We start from the raw sequence: 14,059 nt of genomic DNA, 5'->3' as shown, positions 1-14,059 counted from the left end.
CCACTTCTTATGGCTAAAATTCTTAAATTTAATCCTAAAGGAGATGATGAGTTCCTGGCAAGAATAGCTAAAGAGCAACCACACCAAAGACTACAATGTATGCAGTGGAGGATGTATCTGCATAAGCCACAAGGAAACCAAACCCAGAAGGGAGACTAGCCTGTCCAGAGGTAGGGCATGCCAGAACACTAATAGGAAGAGGAAAACCAAACCCAGGGGAGCCTTATTGTTGGCCCTAGAGGGGACAATATCCCTCTGTTGGACCCCAGAATAGGCCCAGATTCTACTATAAAAAGATCATTTGTTCTAACACAGGGTACTTACCTAGAACTACCTTCTTAGGAGTTACTGGTAACTCTACCCTAACTGACCAGCTTTTTGTGTAGTTTACCCTATTCCCGTTTTCTAAGGGGCTAACCTCAGGCGGAGTGATACGCGCCCTGAGGCGACCCGGGGTCGGAAAGCGTGCAAGCTCAGGTCGTCTCCTCAGTAAGTTTCTGGTCGCAACGTGATTATCATCTCACCACGCTCTCTCTTACCCTGTGCGACCCTTTGTGTCTACCACGCGCTACCCACGTGTTCATTTCCTTACCCTTTCCTTTGTATCCCTGTGTCTCTTGGTGACTTAGTGTTGTGTTATGGAGCAGCCTCGTCGTTGCCCTGGGCCTGTGGCCGGGAAATCTTGTGGGGCTTTCCTTTCTAAGCCCGAAGTGGATCCCCACTCTTAGTGTTCGACATGTAGGGGCAAAGTGTGTTCCCCTAACTCCACGTGTCCGGAGTGCGAGTCCTGGAGTGAGATCCAGTGGGTGCTCTTCCGCACCAAAAAGAAGAAAGTGGCTAGGAAGTCTCCCAAGAAGGCCAACGTGTCTTCTCCTTTGGTTTCCCCAGGCGCCTCGTCAGATCGGGGCTCCCTTCTTGCTTCCCCTACCCAGAGTAGGGGACGAGGTAAGTCCTTTGCGGGGAAGAGGCCCATTGCCCTTCCCCAAGAGTCTGATATACCTGTGGGCGGGGATTCTGGTGTTGTGCAGGCATGTGTGGGGCCTGAGGGAAGTGCGGGAGTATGCGTGGGAGACGAGGTCCTGGTGCCTACAGGTCCCGTCTCCACTGAAGATCCTATGTGGGGGAAATCAGGTGTTGATACTTCCCCAGCGTCGCGGATGTATGTTTCAGGTGCTTCAGCTGCCGGGGGAGACTCGGGAAAGGAAGCTCGTCTAATTCAGACCCCTCCGCGTGGGAGGCGCCAAGGACTCCCTTCAGGTCGCCCTTGAGAAGGGGAGAAGACTTCGAGCAATGGTTCGGCCACAGGAGGTTTACTCGGTCTCCCCCAGCACCCCCATCTACGCTCCCGCCCGTGTTTCTTCAACCCCCGACACCAGAGAAGCGACGTGGAGTCCACCCTGCGGTGTTGGACGTATCAGGCAGTTCGGTGGATTCCTTCTCCCCCTCATCGTCATCCGCGTCATCGGACTCTTCTTCGTTGGAGGACGATAACGGCAAATCTACGAAGAGGAACCGGGAGAAGTCCCGGAAGAAGAAGAAGTCCCGCTCCCGTTCCGGACAAAGAAAGAAGGAGTCCAAGTCCTCCAAGAAGAAGGCGAAAAGAAGTAAGTCGAAGGAGTGGGTGAGCATCACGGTACCCCGGAGCGAGCTGTTTAAGGTTACCACAGCCGCAGCCGCTTCCGGGTGGCTCCCTAGAGCCTCGTCGCCTCGGTCTCACCCATCGTCCTCCTCCTTCAGACCAGATTTACGTCAGGGGTGGTCCAACCAAGCCCCCCATGACGAATCTAATCCAGTGAAGGCCTCCACTTCTTCCCAACAGAAGGACGCGCTGCGTTGGACGGAAGGCATGGCGTCGACCACGGGCACCTTATGGGACTTCCTTAAGCACCAAGGGCACCCGTCGGTCCGCCTGAGTCTCTCAGCCACGGAGTCTCCCGCAGGTCAAGGTAATCCCATGACGGATACCCTCGCCCACGCAGAGCAGCCCGTGCCACGGGCAGACCCGTCCAGCGATGCCCCTCCCACCGCCACGGAGGGTACCCGTGTGGAGGAACTGGTGACGGAGGCCCTGGTGGAAGGGGGGGAGTGCTCGTCTGACGACATCTCCTCTTACCGAAAAGTACTGGCCCTGATAAGTCGCCACCACCGTCTTGACGAGCCCAAGCTCTCGGCGGAACAGGCCTGGCTCTCCGGACTGACTAGGTTGGTGGAAAGTCCAGTACAGCAGAAACCTTCCTTAGCTCTCCCTCTAGCTCCTGACGTCAAGCTGGGGATGGAGCACATAGATAGGTACCTGGCAGGTCTAGCTGATGCCCCTAGAAGTCAGAGTTCCTCGAAGTTGATACCGGGACTGAAGACTCAGAAGAGGTTTTACGTGCCAGAGGGTCGTCGTGGAGGGCCCCGCGCAGTGGAAGTAGCAGTGACCTCTTTGAACCAAGGAGCTGCAGAGGACAGGGCGTCCACGGCCCCTGTTTGCTTTTCCCCGACGGAGACCTCCATGATAGAGGACATGGCTCAAGACCTGGTATACGTATCCTCCTGGTTAGACTGGTGGGCCTGCACCTTGGTAGGGTTTCAAGCATCACACGATCTCTCCCTTCCTGAAAATCAGTCCTTGTTGAAAGATCTAATTAGTTCAGGGGGCAAGGCCCTCAAGTTTTTGTCTTCCCAATCTCTCTCGATGGCCACGAACTGGGTTCTGCGAAAGAGAGACACAGTTCTCAGCAAGATTATAAGGAAGTTGCCGGACAGGGAGGCAAGGAAATTAAGGAATTCCTCAGTATGGGATGAATCCATCTTTCCCCTCAAGATGGTGGAAGACACCATGGAGAGGGTAAGGAGGATGAAGGACGTAGAACATAGGCCTCACCCCATGAGGCGGCCAGTGCATAGGAGACCATCAGTGGACGTCCCTCACTCCTCCCAGGCACCACCTACGTAACCTCGAAGAGACTCTCCTTCGGCTCAGCCATGTCATCCTGATGGAAGGTTCCTTTAGGCACCTTTCTAAGGGATATTTAGCTACAGTGATACTCCCAGAGAATTGACCTTAGGTCTCCAGAATTCTAACTCCTGGCGCGAGTATCCTTAAAAAATTTCTTAAGGATATCGCATAATATCAGGGGACGTATTTCTTGATACAACACATGGCAATTTTCACCTCAGTCGTCCTTTAGACCTTCCTACAGTAACTCAAGGAGAGGTCGGTCCGGCCGCTCCTCCAGAAGGAGGTAGGAGACGAGGCCCCCTACTCCTGCAGGAGCCTCAAGTAGGGGGATGCCTCAGACACTCTTGGCAAGCATGGCGGGATTTCGGTGCGGATCCCTGGACAGTGACGGTCCTGAAGGAAGGCTACTGGCTTCCCTTCCTGACGGAACCTCCCCCACTCATCCCAGCTCAGAGGGCCGAGTGGTTAATTCCCAAAGACCCCTTGAAACGGGCGGCGCTGCAAGAACAGGTGTCATCCATGATCGCCAAGGGAGCATTGGAATCAGTGGAGGCTGGGGTTCTACAGCAGGCTCTTCCTTGTGGAGAAAGCAACAGGGGGGTGGAGGCCGGTCATAGACCTCTCAGCCCTCAACAAGTTTGTCTCAAAGACGGACTTCAAGATGGACACGCCGAAGACAGTGCTGGCAGCCTTGAGGGAGGGAGATTTCCTAATGTCCCTCGACCTCAAGGACGCTTACTTTCAAATCCCCGTGCACCCCTCCAGCAGGAAGTTCCTCAGGATAAAGTGGGAGTCCCAAGTCCTTCAGTTCAAAACCCTTTGCTTCGGTCTGTTGACGGCTCCTCAGGTGTTCACGAGGGTATTCACGACGGTCTCGGTATGGGCGCACAAGCAGGGCATCCGACTGATCAGATACCTGGACGATTGGTTGCTTCTTTCAGCCTCAAAGGAAGAACTGAGGGAGAAAGGCGTGAAGTTGCTCGGGCTCTGCAAGGAATTGGGGATCACGATTAATTTGGAGAAATCCCATTTGAATCCCAACACCAGGATGACCTACTTGGGGATGGTCCTGGACACCTGGTTAGTGAAAGCCTTCCCCTCAGTGAAGAGGTTAGAGAATCTGGAACTAATTCTGCAACCCCTCCTGACGGACCAGCCCAGGAGGGCCAAGGATTGGCAGAAACTGATAGGGCACCTGGTATCGTTGGAGAAATTAGTACCGCAGGGGAGGCTCAAACTCCGGGCGGTTCAATGGAACCTGAAGGAGGCGTGGACCCAGGGAAGGGAACCCCACACAGTAGTGCCAGTCTTCCCGGAAACAAAAGACGTCCTGCAATGGTGGAACGACAGGTCGAATACAGGAAAAGGAATGCCCTTCGCACCCGACCCTCCGGAGATGCTGTTGTTCACGGACGCATCGAAGGAAGGGTGGGGAGTGCACCTGCTGGGAAAATCGTCAAGAGGAAAATGGTCCAGCGAGGAGGCGGCACGACACATAAACATTCTGGAGATGGTGGCCGTGTTGAGAGCGTGTCGGGAATTCGTTTATCTCCTCCGAGGAAACACCGTGCCATTGATGTGCGACAACGCCACGGTAGTGGCCTACGTAAAGAAGCAAGGGGGCCTAAAATCAAAAGAGCTATGCGCCCTAGCGACGGAACTACTGGAATGGGCGGCAAAGGAAGGGATCGAAATGACAGCAAGATTCATCCCAGGAAAGAGAAACGTGCTGGCAGACGGCTTCAGCAGGGTGGGTCAAGTGATAGGCTCAGAATGGACCCTACACCCGGGGGTAGCTCGGGCAGTCATCCTGAAGTGGGGCTCCCCAGTGATAGACATGTTCGCCACACGTCTGAACGCCCAGCTTCCCGTGTTCTGTTCTCCAGTCCCAGAGCCGTCAGCAGCGTTCGAGGACGCCTTCCAACATCCTTGGGACAACCTCGATGTTTACGCCTTCCCTCCCTTCGGGTTGATCAGACAAGTACTAAACAGAGTGAGGTCGGCGACCAACATGACGATGACTTTGGTAGCGCCTTGATGGCCGGAGAGAGAGTGGTTCGCAGACCTAAAAGAATTAGCTCTCCTTCCTCCTTGGCCGCTCCCAGACAGGCCAGATCTCCTCCGTCAACCTCACTTTCACAGGTGGCACGAAAACCCTCGATCCCTCCGCCTTCACGCGTGGAGGTTATCGAGAAGCTCCTGAAGAAGGATGGGTACTCATCAAGGACCGCGACAAGGATGTCAGGCTACCTAAGGCGTTCCTCGACGGCAGTCTACCAAGCGAAATGGGCGGTCTTCGCAAAAGGGTGTGCTTCCAGAGATATCAGACCTTTAAGGGCGTCCATTCATGACATAGCAGACTTTCTTGTATACCTTAGGGATGATGTGGGCTCGTCTATTCTGGCCATTAAAGGAGTGCGTGCAGCATTGGGACAGGTCTTCCTCCTTAAGGGTATTGACTTGGGAGCCTCTCGACATATCTCGATGCTCATCCGAAGTTTTGAGCATTCATGTCCCCCCAGGAAGTGAGGGTACCGCAGTGGGACCTTGCTAGAGTCCTCAAAGCCCTGTCAGAGCCGCCCTTCGAACCGCTCAAGGACTCCTTAGACAGGGAACTCACCCTCAAAACAGTCTTCCTCTTAGCCCTGGCCTCGGCGAAGAGAGTTAGTGAGTTGCACGGGCTCTCTTACGAGGTCTCACACTCGAAAGGATGGCGAGAGTCTTCCTTTAAATTCGTCCCTAGTTTTGTGGCCAAAACACAGAAACCGGCTTGTTGGGATCCTCGGTTCGAGGGCTTTTCAGTACCAGCCATCCCTCGGTCAGACAACCCAAACGACTTACTCTTATGCCCCGTGAGAGCAGTAAGAAAGTACCTGGAGAGGACAGCCAAATTCCACCCAGAGATCAAGAATTTATTCGTCTCGGCTGGCCGGATAAAGAAACCAGTTTCTAAGAATTCAATCTCCTTCTGGCTTTGCCAAGTGATAAAGAGTGCCTACGAGGCCTCCGGAACCCCTCTCTCAGGTAAACCAAGACCTCATGATATTAGGGGTCTTAGTACCTCTCTAGCCTTTGAAAAGAACATGGCTGTGGGCAAAATCCTGAAGGTGGGTACTTGGTCCAGACAATCCACCTTCACGGAACACTACCTCAAGGATTGCTCAAGGAAATCCTTGGACGGTTTCTCCATTGGTCCAGTCATTTTGGCCCTTCAAGAGATCTAAGGTCATGGCCCCAGGGTAATCGGGGGTGTTGAAGCCAAGAGACACTTGTTCCTTCCTTACCTTTACTCCCACCTATTCATCCTTCCCCTGGCCAGTATTCCCTGCGTGGAAGTACTCAGAAGACCTTAGCCACTAGAAGAAACGTCCTCTACAGGAATGCGTCTCGGAACTGGTTTGGACGAAGGTAAGCCATTTTAGACACTAAGTTAGTTTTTTGGATAGTTTCCCCTATTTCTCGTTCAGTTTTTCGTGTGGTCGGAAGAACCTAGCCTCCTATCTAGGTGCCTCCCTCGCGTGCCTCCAGCCTTCGGCCTCCAGCCTTCGGCCTCTTGTCCCTGCAGGACTCTCCCTCCTCCTAAAGTTTAAGTCTCCTAAGAAGGTAGTTCTAGGTAAGTACCCTGTGTTGGAAAAAATCACAAATTTTTAAGTAATTTGTATTTTTCCTAACATACTTACCTAGAACTACCTTCGGGTTATGGCCCACCCAACCTTCCCCGAGGGACCTGCAGGGCGGAGGAGTACCTTTGCCGACGAAACTTACTGAGGAGATGACCTGAGCTTGCACGCTTTCCGACCCCGGGTCGCCTCAGGGCGCGTATCACTCCGCCTGAGGTTAGCCCCTTAGAAAACAGGAATAGGGTAAACTACACAAAAAGCTGGTCGGTTAGGGTAGAGTTACCAGTAACTCCTAAGAAGGTAGTTCTAGGTAAGTATCTTAGGAAAAATACAAATTACTTAAAAATTTGTGATTTTCAGAATCAAAATCTTCAATATGGTCAGGGACTTGATCCACCTTGGTTCCATGACTGATAGCCCTTATTGTTGAGTCTCGTGCTTCAAATCCGGTGTGATCCTCGAGTTCTTTGTACTTCAAAAAAATTTAAAATCTTAGCAAGACCTGAGAGATTGAAACGGGAATCCTCTCACGGGCTTCTTATCTGTGTGTCCGGGATATGATAGCTTGAACCCACTGCAATGTGGCAATTTAAAGGGTTCCAAGTCCTACCCCAAAGGAGCAGCAGTTGCTATGATGATAACACAGGGAATGACGCCACCAGATGTTGTCAGTGTTATTACACTCCACCTGGGAACAATTATATTTTGAGTCCCTTGTCTGTAATGAGAAAATTGAAAAATTATGTGTGTATAATCAGATTATTATAACACCGCCTATTTTAACAAGAATATGGGAGGGACAATTCCCCATTTCCCCACTTGCATTGAAGGATTAATCCACTTACCTGCTCAATCCTCCATGCGAGGAGGGTTTAGAGGACTATGTAAAATTTAATCCTAAGAATGCAGAAGAGAACCAAACCCTTCCCCATGGCTACCTCAAGGTTGATTGGGGCTCTCTAACACATTGAGGGATAGGGGATTTAAACCTCAAATGCCACTATAATAAAAGATACATGGGTTAGTCTTCACATAAGTAAAAATACAGCATGTACATAATGAATATATGCCTCATGAGTACAGTACAGTAAATGGAATATTCAGGACATGCTACAAAGTCCCACGAGAAATAGATGACAATAAAATTCATAATGAAATTACGTGGGTCTGTATACAATACACGTTAATAAGCCACATACAAAATGATGATAATGAATGTAGGCTTCATGAATATATGGACTAATGAACATTGTACGCCAGTGAGATCCTAAATGAAATGTAAATGGGTGTATATACATATGTAATGTACTGTACATGTAATCATGAAATTAATATTTGATATATTGTAGGCTTAATAGATGAATGGAATATTCAATATGCCTCTTAAGATCTGAAATTAAATCCTTGCAATTCAATACATATTTATAAGCATTTATGATATAATATTTAGCCTAGGCTTCTTGAATATAGGGAATATTCAGTACTGCTTATCTTCTGGCGCCAAAAAAATAGAAGTAATAATTTGATCTGTGCGGCAAAGAAGGTCTCGCTTATTCTTTTTATTACCGTTTCGTGTATTCAATTACTAAGTGGCACTAAGTTTGTCCATCCTAAACATGCATGAAGACTTATGTAAAAGTATATGGTTTCTCAAATAAACCACAATTGTTATTCCTTTATTATTTTATTTGTATTGTTTTCTTTTGCTCTTTTTGTTTTGTATCCATATGTCCTTCCCTAGACATAGATCCCTAAACTTTAGAATTCTTGACATTCGATGTAAAGTAAGGCGTGATGGGAGGAGTATGCTGTGTAGCAAAATTGTTTGATATCATCAGTTCCGTTTCCTCTAAAGAGATTACGGATAAGCACAAAATACTCTCTCTATGCTACAGTTTGGAGTTCTTTGCGGTAATTCAAAGACAGTGGAGTCGATTGTTTACTCGGATATATTCTGGAAAGAAGTACTTTTTATCTTTCTTTCCAAGAACTTAAGTGTAGTGAATATTGTGCTGCATTGCAAGTAGCCTAGATAGAAATGATCCAAGACAGAAATTAATACGAGTCCTTAATGGTATTTCAGAGTGCATAGTATAAAGTCAAGGATACTTTAATCTTTTGTTCCTCCTTTAAAATGGAGAATTCTGCTGGTACGAAAAATCCATTTTGATTAAAATAGAAATAGCTATTATCTTATATCTATTCAGTAAATTTATTCAGAGTTATATAAAAATAAGGCCTGCAAATCTTTGGTAAAACTTTTAATTTTTTGTTTGGGGTGAAGATTTTGAGTATAGTATTTTTATACAGTATAATGAATGTGAATTCAAAATCATATATTTATATTTTATTAAATTAATGCCACAGATGTCACAGCTTCAGTTTTATTTCAAGAAGGGATTTTTTGTTATCTGAAAGCATTCATGTATTCAAATATAGTCTAAATTTTGGGAATAGAATGTAATATTTCTGTATATGAATTTTCAAGGTAATATATTTGTAGTAAATTCTACTGTCCATTTCATAGCCAATTAAATACTATTTAGTCATTCTCATAATTATATGAAGATTACAAAATGAGAGTACAGTATAAGTTTTTTTTTAAACTACTGTACAGCATTTATGTTCAGTATATGAAGGAAAATAGTTAGAGAAATGTCATTAGATTTTATCTTTTCCATTGATTAATATTAATAGGCCTATATACTCTAATTTTCCTATAGATAACTTGGTATTTTGGAGGTTTGGAAAAGTGCTTGAGTGATAACTATCATGACAGTGTCCCTGCGTAACTCTAACACTCTCTTTTTTTTATTAAAGAGATGGGTCTGTATATAGGATGTTTATTTAGGTCATGATGCTTAGATGACGCTTGAATTATGGTAAATATTTCTAGTCTTGGATGAAGTTTCATTTTTTTTTAGGTTATTCCATAGAAATACTTTATACAAGTCTGGTGATGCTAAGGTTGTAAAATTATGATAATTTACAAAAAGAGATGATTTTTTCGTGAAATATGTTAATTATCAGATTATTCTTCCTGGTACAGAATGAGTATTAAATTTAAAGAATTCCATAAAATCAGTGGTAATGATAAAAATATATGTAATGTAAAGCAAGTTTTATTTTTTTTCATCACAAACCCATTACTCTACAGTGTCCTGTATGTCTTTGCAAATTTCAAGCACTCCACTGGAAAACTAGAAAATGATGAGATTCATAGATTCTTGAGATCTAAATGAACTTCACTGGTTCTGTGGTAGTGGACTGATTTGTTATTTCTGTGTCATCAATTTTATAAGCTCCTAGAAAACTTTCTTTTATGTTATGCTTTTGAAGCTAGTCCCGGAAACTTGCCGCAGCCACATGGTCTGCAGAGGCTGACTCCCCAGTTATTTTCACATTTTCAGCCCAAAACCCCATTTAAACTTATCAAACCAACCTTTGCTGGCTTGGAAAGGCATCTGCAGGGTTTTAACATCTTGGCTAGTGAATGGCTGAGGGTCAACGATGAAAAGGCAGAGCAGAGACTTGGCTTTTGCCAAGATGGGATGCGAGTTAATGGTGATTCCCTTGCGGTGCTGGTCCTCGATCCACCCAGAAAGAACATTTTCCATTTTTATCATGCCCTTTTCCCTCACCTTTGATATATCCTTTGCACTACTAAACATGGACATGTTTATGACCTCTCTCAACAAAAAGATAGAGGAGTATTACTCTCCAGATCCATTGGAATGGAAAGTGGAGACCCTGTTACAGGATTGTTAAAGTCTTGATCTGTATATCATTCCTATGTTTGCAATCGACTACAGCTAATCAAATAATTTCTTCTTGAACCTTTTCAACATTTTCAACCAAAAAAATTATAACTAAAACCTTCCATGTCAGAGGGCTATTGTTAGCTGTCAGCAAACATTTTAGACGAGAGAACCCTCACTGTCTATGTCCACTTGCATGTTCTTAATGGAAGTAAGTGCACAGACAAATTAGCTCAAAATCTTAGAGTAATACTTATGAAGACCATGCTACCTAATTGAAGATTAAGCAGAATTAATTTATGGCTGCTTTGCCTCTCTTGACTTTTAAGTGGCAGGGTTAATATATCTCTAATGTTATACACTACCTCTAGAAAACTTTCACTAACCTCTTTAATCTCTATTCCTGCACTCTATGCCTTGAATCTTTCAATATCTCAGTTGGTACAATGAGAGCTGCAAGCCAAGTTCTTTTCAATCCCTTAAAGAAGGCAGGTTTACAGTATAAGAAACACATTGTGCACTCATTTGTGTACCATATAAATCAATCCACACATTACACTCAAAACCCTACCAACCCTCTGGGTACTGTTCGTCTCTCTCCTGAAAGTTTTTTTTTTTTTTCCCTAGGCCTTAGAGCTGTCTTTCATCTGTTTGTGACTGAGGGCCACTAGAGGGTGCATGGACTATCAAGTGCAATGAGGGCTTTCTTTTTCTTCATTTTTGAAGTTTGCATGAACACACAAAAGGCTGCTGTAAAGTTGTGTTTGTATATAAAAAAAACTTGTTTTTAGATTACATAATTTCCACGAATCTTACCTTTGAATAATTAAATGCTAATAATTTAGAAGGGCCAACTTCCTAACCTCAGAATAAGAAGAATAAAAGTAATAAGATTTTTTCAATATGCTACAATACCACAAACCTGCCTTATGCTGAGAAATCAGTGAATGATATCAAATCCCAACTAAATAGAACAACAAATAACACAATTCAGATTACAGTCAAACCTTACAGTATGCATTGTTGCTAAATACAAGTTTGATTACTCATGGGAAGGGCCGGAAATTCTATAGAGTAATATTTATGGGTATGCATGTACAGTATTCACAGTTATGTAGTGCCAAATACAGACCAGGTCTTGATTGAAAAAGACTAGAAGTCATCAAAGTATTACACAAGGCCTTGAATACTAACTATTATACCAGTTTCAGTCTCAACTCACACTCCCCTGTTATGTAACTAAATACACCATTATTGAAAAAACTAAAAAAAAAAAACATTGCAATAATACCAAATAAAGCACAGTATACTGTACTTAGTTATGTAATAGGCAAGAGTTAAATTGTGACTGTTACTGTTACATATGTGAATTTTAATGCTAATATTTTGGGGTAAGATGTTGTTTGATCCCCAAGGACCTTCCTTATAAAGTCTACAACAGAGAAGCCCAACGACATAAAATACCAAAGAAATATTGTCATCCTTACTCCAAAGCCAGTGTATCAGTTTGCAAAGTGTCAACTCAGACAGTATGTAAGGGCAACCCATGGGTTCAGGCTCTTTTCAACCCATCACAACAGCTCCAGTGCTGAAATATTATGTTAGCCAATGACATATCATCACTGAGAACCAATGCTAATACTAGAGACAATGCTACTTGTCTCTACTTGCCGCCATCTTATATTCATTACCGAAGATACAGCCTATCAGAGTGCTCTTCTTGGAAGTCTTTACATTAACTTTTAAGTACTGTACAGTTACTTAAGATATCTGATTTTGTTATCCACTAATCCTAATGATAGTGTTGACATGATGGCTTTTGTTATTTTATTTGCTTTTGGATATTTAATTTGATACATGGTATTATCATGGTTTATGATGCTATACAGTCTTGGCTTTAATAACAGCATGGGATGTGTTTGGGTTAAAATATTTGGTCACCTCTTCACTTTATATAACTTTTAACTTTTTTTATAGCAGCTTTGCATCCTGAAAGCTGGTCTATTTGCATGTAATAGGTTCTATATAGCTAAGAATGAGGATCTGTTTGCTGCAGGTTTGAGAGTGTGTGGAATTGTTCACCCAGTCTTTGGGTGCTCCCCTGCATATGACCAGTAAGATGGTTCAGCTTTGACTCAGGTTTCTACTAGGCAGGTTACTGTTCCTCCTGGGTTTGGTTAGCTTGCATCTTCTTTGAGTGCCTCTTGTTATTTCCAAAATAGTTGGAGCATTGGTCCTCTCCTTCTGTGGTGGTTCTTATCCAAGAAGCTACCATTTCTGAGAGTTTCCTCAGTCCTCCTGCTCCTTCCTCGTGTCAGGTTCAGGAGTAATCTCCAGTGGAATTGGATTCTGTTAAGTTTCCTCTGAGTTTGATGAAATGGGAGGAATTGGTGGGAATGGTTTCTGCTATTGATGTTGAGTGGGACATTGTGAGGTATGTGCTTACAGGCCTTATATGAACTTGTTTTGTTGTAGAAGTTTTGATATTCCCCTCGATGAAGTAGAATTTGACGACTTTAATACCTCTCCTAACTCGCATGTCTCCATCTTATATGCAAGGAGTTGTTATTGATGACACACAAGTCTGCTCTTAACAATCTGACAGAGGCAGTCTTAGGTGCTGGGTGTTGCTCCTTGATCAAAGCATTTTAATGGCTACTGGAGTTAGGATAATGGTACCTACCAAGCCAGAAGTCACCCTTTCTAGCCAAAATGGTCAAGATGAGGTTGGAATCTATGACGGACAGGGTGCTGAAAGGGAATTCCATACTTGCCAGAGAATGTAATCGTTTTTTTAGGGCTTTATCCAAAGAGTTTGAACGATTCACAGAACTTCATCAATTTAGTGAGGTGTTTCCTCTAAGAAACAAGAGGCTCTTGTAGGTATGAATCAACTTGATTATGGATGTCCCTCTCCAGAAACTCTTAGGACAGCAGCGTTTTGTGCGCGACAGACTCTTTTTAATCTGGTGTCTTATGTCCTCTCTGGAAGTGGGCTTGCCGGTGGATCTCAGATTGCACGTCCAGCTATGGCAAAGTTACTCTGTGGGTCTTTTTCTGAGGCTTTTAAGAACTTTTTCAAGGCCAAATTTAAGACAAGGCATCGCATATTAACTGCTTGCAATCTGGAAAAGGTTAAAGTTGAAGAGTTCCTCTATAGTAATCCTCTATGTACACACATATTGGGTCCTGCAAGTTCTTGAGGACCTAGGATTCTTAATCAATTTAGCAAAATAAAAGCTAGTAGCGCTGGAGTGAATACTGTATTTAGTTGGCTAAGTCTTTGCTGGAACGTGTCAAACGTGTCTAAGCCTTTCAAGGGCATCTCAGAAAATAATCTTATCCATGGTCAATTTAGTTCCAGAGCTTGAAGTTTTATTTTGAATGCCAAGTTAGGTTAGAAGTCACTGCTTGATTAATCTGAATCGGGTTCTTAGATTTAGTTACTCGGAACTCTCAATCCTCCACTTATTTCTGGATAAACGGCAGGAGAGTGGTGTTGTAGTGGTCCGAGAGATGGGATTACATGGCATAGAGAAGGGAAAAATTATATCTGTTATTCATATTCTGTGTTTTGAAGTTCAACCCTTCTGAATTAATAGCATTTTACTATTTAAAGGTAAGCATGTGAATGATAGGTTTTAGTTTAAAAATCATGGCATTTTTTTTTAATTATGAGGAGGTTTAACATTAGAAATTTTTAAACCAATTTCTGCCACTGAAGAATACTGTTC

At 44.4% G+C, this 14,059-nt stretch overlaps 1 protein-coding gene across 7 annotated transcripts in view; it reads left to right on the top strand.

Moving 5' to 3' along the window:
- Positions 1-14,059, top strand: part of LOC137618059 (sodium/hydrogen exchanger 9B2-like) — a 161,445-nt gene that overhangs the window by 62,599 nt on the left and 84,787 nt on the right. The window lies entirely within an intron of this gene.

This window comes from Palaemon carinicauda, chromosome 24 (genome assembly GCF_036898095.1).
Source record: "Palaemon carinicauda isolate YSFRI2023 chromosome 24, ASM3689809v2, whole genome shotgun sequence".
In the NCBI taxonomy this organism is placed as follows: Eukaryota; Metazoa; Arthropoda; class Malacostraca; order Decapoda; family Palaemonidae; genus Palaemon; species Palaemon carinicauda.
Note: the sequence above shows the minus strand (reverse complement) of the source record. Positions and strands in the feature narration are given on the sequence as shown.